General features: G+C 40.8%; 1 non-coding gene across 1 annotated transcript; it reads left to right on the plus strand.

Annotated features, from left to right (window-relative positions):
- Positions 1-9,760: 9,760 nt before the first annotated feature.
- On the plus strand, positions 9,761-9,867 carry LOC116136041. The gene has a single exon (XR_004128967.1). It is a non-coding gene; the product is annotated as a small nucleolar RNA R71 (small nucleolar RNA).
- Positions 9,868-11,310: the final 1,443 nt, after the last annotated feature.

An 11,310-nucleotide genomic window follows, 5' to 3' on the forward strand; every position in this document is an offset into this window, starting at 1 on the left:
GGCTGTATTCCGGTATTTTGTACCGGTTTGATCCGAACTGTCTGCTCTAGATTCTTGTCGATTGACGATCATACGGTTTCCTTACTCTGCTCGAATTACGTGCTGGAGGTTGGTAGCAGTGCTCCGCTGGCCTGTGCTTTGGCTTCCTGTCATTCCGCCTTGAATCGTATCTAGAGTGAATCGTCCGGTTTATCTCATCCTCCTCCCATCTTATTTGTATCACTGCTCGGGCCAGGGTGTCTTCCATTGTGGTGCAACCCAGCTTTGTAAGTTCTTTGTATAGCTCTCCGTCTGGGAGGAGACCCTTCCTGAAGGCATCTATGGCTGTCTTAGGGTTACATGCAAGGATGAAGATCTTATTTTTGTTAAACCTGTTGATATACTCTCTCAGTGGCTCTCCCCTTCTCTGGTATACTTTGTATAGGTCGGCCGACAACTTCTCAAGTTTCTTACTACTGGCGAACTGTTCGACAAATGTGTCAGTGAGTTGAGCGAATGAGTCGATGGATCTGTTCGGGAGATTGGTGTACCATTGGAGTGCTGGGCCGGATAAGCTCGAACCGAAACTTTTGCACATGCAGGCTTCCCTAAGTGGTCAGGGTATTGAGACGGTGAACATCTGCTGCTTGTACGAGGCTATGTGATCGTCCGGATCGATTGTACCACTGTACAGTTTCATGTTGGGGATAGTAAACTTCTGAGGCATGTCGGCTAGGGCGATCTCATCCACGAAGGGTGAATCCGCATAACAATGGGGCCTGCTCTTCTTGGTTGGGACCGGCATTCCTGGAATGCATCGCAACACTGCTTCCACATCGGCCAATCTCTTGGCTAGTACTTGTTTCATAGGAGAAGGGGATGCCACTAGGTCATCCCGCATGACCGAGTCAGCCTTTACAATTGTCTTTGGTACATTCCGTTGGGTCATCCCTCGTGGGGTAGTCTGACGAGTTGTTCCTTCATGCGTTTCCTGGTAGCATAGATCTTCGGTCATTCCTTCTAGTTGGATGACTCCCATGGTAACTGTTTTGGTGTTTCGCCCTACATGAATGGTCAGGGGAGTCCTCTGATAGTCATTCAGTTGGTCAGGATGGATGGGCTCGGGTGTTGTGGTTTGTTTAGTTTGGCCGTTCATCCCGTGAGGATGAGCCAAGCCGAGTGGAGTATGTGTTGGGATGGTTGAGTGGATGTAAGGTAGGATGGTTAGATTGGGCTGGTCTTGTGGATGAGGGCTTTCTGCTACTGGATCATCTTGATCTTGATGTTGGGATGAATCAGTTGAATGATGTTCTACAGGCATATCTTTATCTCCATGAATCAGGACAGAATCAAAGACCGTAGATGCGTTTAACGGACGCGGCCTTTTGCCCGAGACCGAGGGTCGATGCTCTGGCGTTAGGAAAGGTTGCATGGATGGAACAAGGGTGCGGAACCGATTGGGGGGTGCCTGGCCAGGCAGGAACTCTAGATCATAGAATTTACTCAGCTTCTCCTTAAGAGATTGGTTTTCTGACTTGATGGATGTGTTTTCTCAAAGATTCAGCATGCATGAAGAGTGGTGGAGATGGAGAATGAAAGCATGAAAGCATGGATTAAAAAAACGGTTTACATGCAAAGCTTGGATATGAGATTATACCTACTCCTTTGCTTTGGATTGATGAAGATTAGCTTCAAAAGGATGAAACCTCCACACTTTAACACCACCTTGAGAGGATTAGAGAGTGGCCTTGGCTAGGGNTCTTTTGTTTTTATTGCCCTTCTCACAACCCCCAAACTATTCCTTTAGTTTATTCGTACAACTCTTCCCATTCTTTGTGTTTGCATTAGGATCGAATTCTCCTAAAGGTACGACAGAGTGTTTAGGGTATAAGGATCGGACAATTTTTGGTTTGCATAGAAAAATAAAGCAATAATAATTTATACGGCTCAATTGGGTGACTAGGGACAATTTCATTCATGAGTCGGCTAGAAAGGCTCAAACGTTCCAAAAAGAATGCCTAAATCATCTCCTCAACTATCTCTAATCCTAGAATTTCGCCTCAAGCACTTCTCTACTAGGTTCTAGAGTCCACCAACATTATCAAAACTTTACCTAAGTACATAAAATGAATCTAAGCATGCCTAAAAATTGAAAATGGTGGTTGAACCACTCAACAAACCTCAATCAAAATTCAGTTAATAAACCTAAACTTGAAGCAATGCTTAACATTTCTCAACAATAAAATCGCAACAATCCAATTCGCATCATTGATTTATACAATTCATTATCGGCAAAAACAATCAAACCAAAGTAAAATAAACAAAATCAAAAATTTCTAATTTTCCTACCCCCAAACAAAAGATGACATTGTCCCCAATGTCCCATTATGCATAAATTAGGAATAGAAAAACAAAAATAACAAAGGTACAAGATAGTTCCCTGATTAATCCATGAAGTTTCGCTCCACAGTGCACACTCGATCTGTGAACTTTTCATCACCCAACATCTGTCAAAACAATTGAAACTGTGGTGTCCACTATGTTAGCAAAAAATTCACCAACTAAATTGAAAATATTACAACCTAATCTCGTCTTGCAATAACTGCAAATTAAAAGAAAATGAAACAACGAAAACAACTACCACAACCTAAAACAAAAATATAAACTGAGTTTAATGTTTGAAATGAAAAACAAAATCAACTAAAAACAAATAAAAAAAACAAAACAGGTGTTCCGGTGCTCATTCTTCGCCTCCCTCGTCTTCCTCTTCTTCCTCTTCCGACTCGGAGCCCATCCACTCATCTGAATCCTAGTCAGCCCATTGGAATTCTGTAGTGTCAATGTTGAGCTTGTTGAAGCTACTCTTCTACATATCATACATCATCTGGGTCTGATCAGCTAACCAATCCTGACGTTTTGCCATACGTTTCATCCTACTCATCATCTGCTGTATCATCTCCTTCTATGTAGCTGTGGAGCTGGAGGATGTGATAGGGCCTTGTGTGGTTCTCTGCCGTTTTGTTCCTGCTCTTGGTTGCTCAGCTTCTGGACGTTCAAGATGCTTTTGAAAATAATCTAAATCGAGGATGGGGGCAGCATGAATACGTTGCTCATCATCATACACCTTGGCTCCAGCTCTAATGCACAAGGCTGTAATGAGATGTGGGAAAGAGTAATTTGATCGCCCTGGTATGGCGACATGATGAATGTTGTTCAAGATAATTCATCCCACATTTATACTCTTTCCTATGGCAATAGAATAAAGCACTAATGCCTTCTCGTAAGTTACCGTGCTATAGTGCGTTTTCGGCATCAACCTCGCACTAAGAAAATACTGCCATAGTCGAGCCATTAGTGTCAAATAAGTTCCCTTAATGGTATTCTTTTGTTTCTTCGACACGGCCCAAGTTGAATCCGGTTTTGCAATGACCGGAAGAATGATACTATCTTAAAATTGTGACATCCTAAACCTTGTGTACTCATCTTGATCAATGCTAGGTAGGGTATAAAACTCATTGATCATGTCTTCCGTAAACGGCACATCAACCCCTCTCACAAATGCAGTACCCTCCTCACAATCCGGGAGGTTGGCATAAAACCCCCTTACTAGCGGCTCTACAACTGGTTGTGTAGGAGCACTCATAAACAGTTCCCATTGTCTCCTTCGACTCCAGTCCAAAGCCTGACTCACGGTCAATCCGCGTTCAGGAATAAAACCCTTATCTTTTCTTTGGATAGCCCCTTGATATCGTTTCCGGGCCTCTTCACCCACGAAGCGGTTGTCAACTTTCTTTCTTTTTCCCTTGCCCTTGGATGGAACCTTAACTTTGAGCGACATGTTGCCAAAAACTATACTTTAACTCAACAATGCAACCCCACAAATTCAAACCTAGGTGGCCTATGACAAATAATCCAATCCTGCAAAAATTTACAATACTTCCAAAAATTCGCACTTAGACCCCCAAACTACGATTTCTCCAAATTCAACAAAACACTCCAAAACTCAAAACCCACACTCCTCAATATCACAACATGCACAATCAACCCTTCCTCAACAAAATCGAACTCACAAGCACCAAAAAATTCAAAACTCAACCAACAATTAACTTTTTTAGATCTACAAATCAAAACTCGAAATTGTGCGAAAAAAGGTGTAGGGAACTTGAGATCTTACCAATACGAAGGATTATTCGCCACCAATTTACCCAGAATCAGCCCAGATTGGAAAGCCCCAAATTTCTTGAACCTAAAAATTTCGTGAAATTTTCGCAAAAATTGTTGTTGAAATGAGTTGTTTTGGTGTTTATGAGGGTTAAGGAGTGAGAACTTTGGTTGGGAAAACACTTGGAAGGCAAAGGATTGAAATTAGAAAATTTTTCTCTCAAATGGATTTGAAAAGTCGCATGAAGAATGAAAAATGAAAGTTGGTATTTATAGAAAACTATCTTCGCCGCAGTGAAGAACAAGCTTCGCCGCGTCGAAGTTCTTCGTTCAAAAACCCTAAATTGAAACCCAGGTTTCGCCGCGGCGAAGAAAAATACTTTGCCAGGGTGAAAACTTACCGTGGCTAATTCCCTCGGCGAAGAAAAATCCTTGCCGCGGCGAACTTGCCTTAGAGAAATTTCGTCCAACCTGCTTCGCCGGGGCAAAGACAAATTTTTCGCCGGGGCGAAAACTTACAACAGGTACAACATATTTTTCAGGTTGCTTCGCCCCAGCGAAGAACAATCTTCACCGCGGCAAAGTCTGGGACTTTTCAAAACTCATTTTCACACAATGTGCTTCACCCCGGCGAAGTCTAGAGCATTTTCTTTCCTTGCATTAGCTGAAAACTTCACCTGAAACACCCAAAAACACACAAATTAAAAATCATTCAAACTCATAAGAAAATCAAACACATTCAAACACAATGAAATGAAAAATAGAAAAAAAAAAAAATTAAAACACTTGGGTTGCCTCCCAAGAAGTGCTTGTTTATAGTCGGTAAGCTCGACTCTCTCAATCTTTCAAGTCGGAATGTCAAGCCGTATTGGGATGGATTTGTAACTTATTAACCCATCAATGTATGGCTTCAATCTCTATCCATTGACTGTAAAAGTGCCCTTTTCTTCATGTGTAACTTCCACTGCTCCGGATGAGTGAATTCTTGTAACCGTGAATGGTTCGAACCATCTAGACTTAAGTTTTCCGAGGAATAGCCTAAGTCTAGAATTGAACAACAACACTCTTTGCCCCACTTCAAAATTCTTTTTCCTGATATGCTTGTCATGCCACCTTTTTGTCTTCTCCTTGTAAATTCGAGCATTTTCATATGCTTCGAGACAGAACTCATTGAGTTCGTTCAAAGTCAGCATCCTTTCCTCCCCAGCAACTCTTAAATCCATATTTAGCTGCTTGACTGCCTAGTATGCTTTATGCTCGAGTTCCACCGGTAAGTGACATGCTTTCTCATAAACCATCCTAAATGGGGACATACCAATTGGATTCTTAAATGCAATTCAGTAGGCCCATAATGCATCATCCAATTTCCGTGACCAATCCTTCCTAAATGCATTAACTGTCTTTTCTAAAATGGTTTTAAGCTCTCTATTAGACAGTTCCACTTGCCCACTTGTTTGTGGATGGTAAGGTGTTGCAACTCTTTGTGTCACTCCATACTTACCCAACAGTGCATCCAATTGCCTATTGCAAAAATGGGATCCTCCATCGCTAATAATTGCCCATGGTACCCCAAACTTTGAGAAAATATTCTTTCTCACAAACTTAACCACTACCCTAGCATCATTATTCGACAATGCAGCTACTTCTACCCACTTCGACACGTAATCCACCACCACCAAAATATATGTGTTCCCAAAAGAATTTGGGAAGGGACCCATGAAATCAATCCCCCAAACATCAAAAAGCTCAACTACTAAGATGTTGTTCAACGGCATCTCATCTCTTTTTGAAATATTACCACTCCGTTAACACTGGTCACACTCCTGAATCATCCGGAAAGAATCCTTAAAGAGGGTTAGCCAATAAAACCCTGATTGTAGAACCTTGGCTGCTGTCCTAGTTCCTCCAAAATGGCCACCTACTTCCCTCTTGTGACAATGCCGTAGAATGCTTTTCATCTCCTCCTCCGGGATGCATCTCCGTATCATTTGATCAACATAGTGTTTGTATAGAAATGGCTCTTCCCAAAAGTAGTATTTCAAATCTGAGAAGAATTTTCTCTTTTGTTGGAAAGTCATACCACTTGGGAGCACCCTTGATGACAGATAATTCGCAAAATCTGCATACCATGGTGCTTTATCCACTTTCATCAACTTCTTATCAGGAAATGTTTCTGTAATTAGACTTTCCTCTTCATTTCCCTGGATTGGTCTCTCAATTCTCGACAAGTGATCTGCAACCACATTTTCTGACCCCTTGTTATCTCGAATTTCCAACTCAAATTCTTGAAGCAATAGGATCCATCTTATCAGTCGAGGTTTCGCTTCTTGCTTTGCCAATAAGTGTCTGAGTGCCGAATGATCCATAAAGACGATTACCTTTGCACCTAACAAATACGAACGAAATTTGTGAAAAGCAAAAACCACAGCCAACAATTCTTTTTCAGTGTTGGTGTAATTCAATTGTGCATCAATGAGTGTTTTGCTAGCATACTGAATTACATGCAACACTTTGTTTTTCCTCTGTCCTAACACTACTCCTAGAGCAAAATCACTAGCATCACACATTAATTCAAATGGTAGTCCCCAATCGGGAACTGCAATAATAGGTGCAGATACTAATAATTTTTTAAGAGTTAGAAAGGCATGCATGCATTCATCATTAAAATCAAACACAGCATCTTTATTCAACCAATTGCAAAGGGGTTTAGAAATCTTAGAAAAATCCTTAATGAATCGTCTGTAAAACCCTACATGCCCCAAGAAACTTCGGATCACTTTGACATTTGATGGTGGTGGCAGCTTTTCTATCACTTCTGTCTTTGCTCGATCAACTTCTATTCTATCCTTTGAAATCCTATGACCGAGCACTATTCCCTCCTGGACCATGAAATGACACTTCTCCCAATTGAGCACCAAGTTCGTCTCCTTACATCGCTGCAAAACAAGAGAAAGATTAGTTAGACAATTATCAAAAGACGAACCAAAAACTGAGAAGTCATCCATGAAGACTTCTATAAACCGTTCCACCATGTCTCCAAAGATCGACATCATACATCTCTGAAATGTTGTTGGTGCATTGCACAACCCAAAAGGCATCCTTCGATAAGCAAAGGTGCCATAGGGGCAAGTAAAGGTCGTCTTCTCTTGATCCTCATGAGCGATGGCAATCTGGTTGTATCCTGAATACCCATCCAGGAAACAGCAATAGGCATGTCCTACCAACCTCTCCAACATCTGATCAATGAAAGGTAGTGGAAAATGATCCTTCCTTGTCACCTCATTCAATTTCAGATAATCAATGCACACTCTCTAGCCCGTCACCGTCCTAGTTGGTATCAATTCATTACTCTCATTCCTTACTACCGTGATACCTCCCTTCTTCAGAACCACTTATACCGGGCTCACCCATGGACTGTCGGAAATAGGATAGATAATCCCAGCATCTAAGAGTTTCACCACCTCCTTTCTCACCACTTCCTTCATCGAAGGATTCAATCTTCGTTGTGGTTGCACCCTTGGCTTAATATCATCCTCCATGAGTATCTTATGCATGCAAAATGATGGTGAGATGCCTTTTATGTCCAAAATAGTCCATCCAATTGCTAGTCTATGTTCCCTCAACACCCTAATCAACTGCTCTTCCTCCAATTTACTCAAACCTGAACTAATGATCACCGGGAAGGTTTCTAAGTCCCCAAGATATACATATTTGAGGTGGGAAGGTAAAGGTTTCAACTCAAGGTTTGGAGGTTCTTCATTTTTTTCCTTTTCCTTCTGTTTTTCAAAATCAAACTCCTCAAATTCTAGATCTTGACTCTCATCAATCGGTTGAAGTGCTTCTAACAACCTAGCACATTCATCACTCGCCGACTCATCTACCTCTACTGTTTTTGATTTGGCTATACACATTTCTAGAGGTAATTATGGGGTGTTTTCTTCAATAGATTCTACAACCAATTTATCCACGACATCGACACTAAAGCATGAATCCGATTCGGTTGGATACTTCATCGCCTCAAAGACATTGAAAGTCACTGTTTCATCTTGAACTCTCAATAGTAACTTTCCTTCTTGAACATCAATAAGTGCTCTCCCCGTGGCCAAGAATGGTCGTCCCAAAATAAGAGGAATTTCCTTATCTTCTTCCATGTCCAACACAACAAAATCTGCCAGAAAAATTATCTTATCCACCTTCACCAACACATCTTCCACTATCCCCTTGGGTGTTTTATGGACCTATCCGCTAGTTGCAACGACATGGTCGTTGGCTTCACTTCACCAATTCCCAATCTCCTGAAAACAGAAAATGGAATTAAATTAATACTAGCACCTAAATCACATAAAACACGATCAAACGTAATATCTCCTATAATGCAAGGAATAGTAAAACTCCCTGGATCTTTGAGCTTCGGGGGTAACTTCTTCTGGAGAATGGCATTGCACTCCTCTGTAAGCATCACCGTTTTCTCATCTTCTAACTTGCTTTTGTTTGATAGGATTTCCTTAAGGAATTTCGCATAGCTCAGCATCTGCTGCAATGCATCTGCAAAAGGAATGTTAATATGCAATTTTTTAAATATTTCAATAAATTTTGAAAACTACTTATCCTTATTCTTTTTCTTCAGTCTCTGAGGAAAAGGCACGGGTGGACTGTGATGTGCCAACTCTTGTGGTATCTCAGGGAATGGTAATTTCTCCTTCTTCTTTTGCCTTTCTTCCTTCTTCTTGTTCTCTTCCTCCAAACCGTTTGGTTTCTCATCAACTACAATCTCTTCATCAACTTCCTTTTCAGATTTTTCCTTTCTAGCTTGTTCAACTTCTTCCAAAACTGTCCCACTCCTCAAAATTATGGCATTTGCTTGCTCACGTGGGTTAGTCACTGTGTTGCTTAGTAATGAACCTGCGGTCTCTCATTTAGCTTCTCGGTCAATTGGCCCATCTGTACCTCAAGATTCCGAATGGACGCCCCTTGATTTCTGAAATTCGTCCTCGTCTCATTCATAAAACCCGTGGTCTCCTGTATGAATTTCCCAAACATGTCCTCCAACTTTGTCACTCTTGGATCTCCCGGTTGATTATTCACTCGTGGTTGGTTATTTGGCAACGTCCTTTGGTTCCATTGATTATTTTGCTGGTTTTGATTGCCCCAAGCCAGATTTGGATGATTTCTCCACCCCGGATTGTTTGTGTTGGAGTACGGGTTGTTTGGTTGCCTCTGATTTCCTGCCAAGTAGTTCACTTGCTCCAATGATGAAAATGACGAAGCAAATGTGTTCCCTACTTGACACTCGCTGCTCACATGGTTTCTTGCACAAAAATCACAAGTTAGTTGAGGTGCTTGAATAGAGTTTACCTGCATACTTCCCAACTGTTTCTTAAGTGCCGTGAGTTGGGCTGAGATGGCTGTGAAGGCATCAACTTCATGAAGACCCGTAGATTTTCTTGATATCACTCCCTCATTTGGTCTTTGATAGTTGTTGCTTGCCAAAACCTAAAGCAACTCATAAGCCTCCTCTGGTGTCTTATTCTGCAAAGCTCGTCCCGATGCTGCATCCACTATGGTTTGCACGTTACCCATCAGTCCATTGTAGAATGTTTGGACTTGAAGCCAAACTGGCAACCCATGGTGTGGACATTTCCTCATCAATTCCTTGTACCTCTCCCAAACCTCATATAATGGCTCGGATTCATCTTGTAGAAATGATGTGATATCATTTCTCAGTTTTGCTGATTTTGCTGGAGGAAAGAACTTGGTCAGAAACTTCTGTGCTAGATCATTCCATGTTGTGATAGTTCCCGATGGTAGTGCCATTAACCACCCCTTTGCTTTATCCCCCAATGAGAATGGGAATAACCTCAACCTAATGGCGTCATCTGACACTCCGTTCAACTTGAAAGTGTCACAAATTTCCAAGAAGTTCGCAATATGCTGATTTAGATATTCCTTCAAATCACCATTAAACTTTACCGACTGCTGGATCATCTGGATGATTGCCAGCTTTATCTCAAATGTGTTGGCTTGGACTGCTGGTCTCGTAATGCTTGAACCACTGCCATTAACTGTGGGAACTGAGAATTCCCTTAGTGTCCTATTTTCTGGTTCTGCCATTTCAACAGCTATTTCTTCTGTTTCAACCAGTATATCCTCTCTTTCTCTTCTCTCTCTGTTAAGTCATCTGGCGGTTCTCTCAATCTCAAGATCAATGGGAACCACTGGCTGACGTCTTGCTCTTTGCATAAACTGCACAAAATAAACAAAAGAAAGTGAGATCACAAACCAACTGAAAATTGAAAACAAAAATTAAAACTCCAATCTAGCTAACTATAGAAAAACTCAATGTTAACTTAAAACTCAATCCCCGGCAACGGCGCCAAAAACTTGATGCGTGTTTCCTACAACATGCAAATGTAGCAAGTATACTAGTTGCACAAGTAATAGAGTGATGAGTGAGTATCGTTCCCACGAGGATTGGTGCTAAGCACTAAGTTTTCTACCATTTTCAAGTTGAAGCAATCGAATTCTTTTGGATTAAAGGGAGCAATTTAAACTATAACTAAAACAAAATTTTACTAAAATAAAAGTAAACTATGAAAGCAAAATTTAAAATATGGATAAAATCAATTCAAACAAACGAGTAGGGTTTTGACTTCATTCGGACTCTATGGGTTATTTCTAGAGAATTAAAATAAATTCATATTCACATGCATTGATTGTAAATCGAACTCTCTAAAGTGTCAAACATACCCTCTCAGGCTATGTTTTCCTACTCTTCCTTATTAACCTTCCACACCCAACAAATTGAAGGTTAATAAATCTAAGCTAATTAAGCACAAGAATCCTAGATTGATTTCATTGGGTCTTGAATCTATCTCTAGCATCCAATACTGCAATGGTGATTACCCAAGTAGCCTAACATGATTCATTTCTCAATCTCATCATGTTCATCACATATAAACAGTAAATTCAGAGTAATCACACAATCAGAGCAAAATCATATGAAAAGAAGAACAATCTATTACTTAACTCATGAAATTCTTAATTACAATCAAAACCCTAACCCAAAATAGGTTAGTTGTAATAACTGCTTCATACTAGGTTACTCATAGAAATACATAAAGTAAAATGCATTTATATTAGCAAAAGTAAATGGGCCCGAAATTTTCTTTT

This window comes from Pistacia vera, unplaced genomic scaffold (genome assembly GCF_008641045.1).
Source record: "Pistacia vera cultivar Batoury unplaced genomic scaffold, PisVer_v2 Contig307, whole genome shotgun sequence".
Lineage (NCBI taxonomy): Eukaryota > Viridiplantae > Streptophyta > Magnoliopsida > Sapindales > Anacardiaceae > Pistacia > Pistacia vera.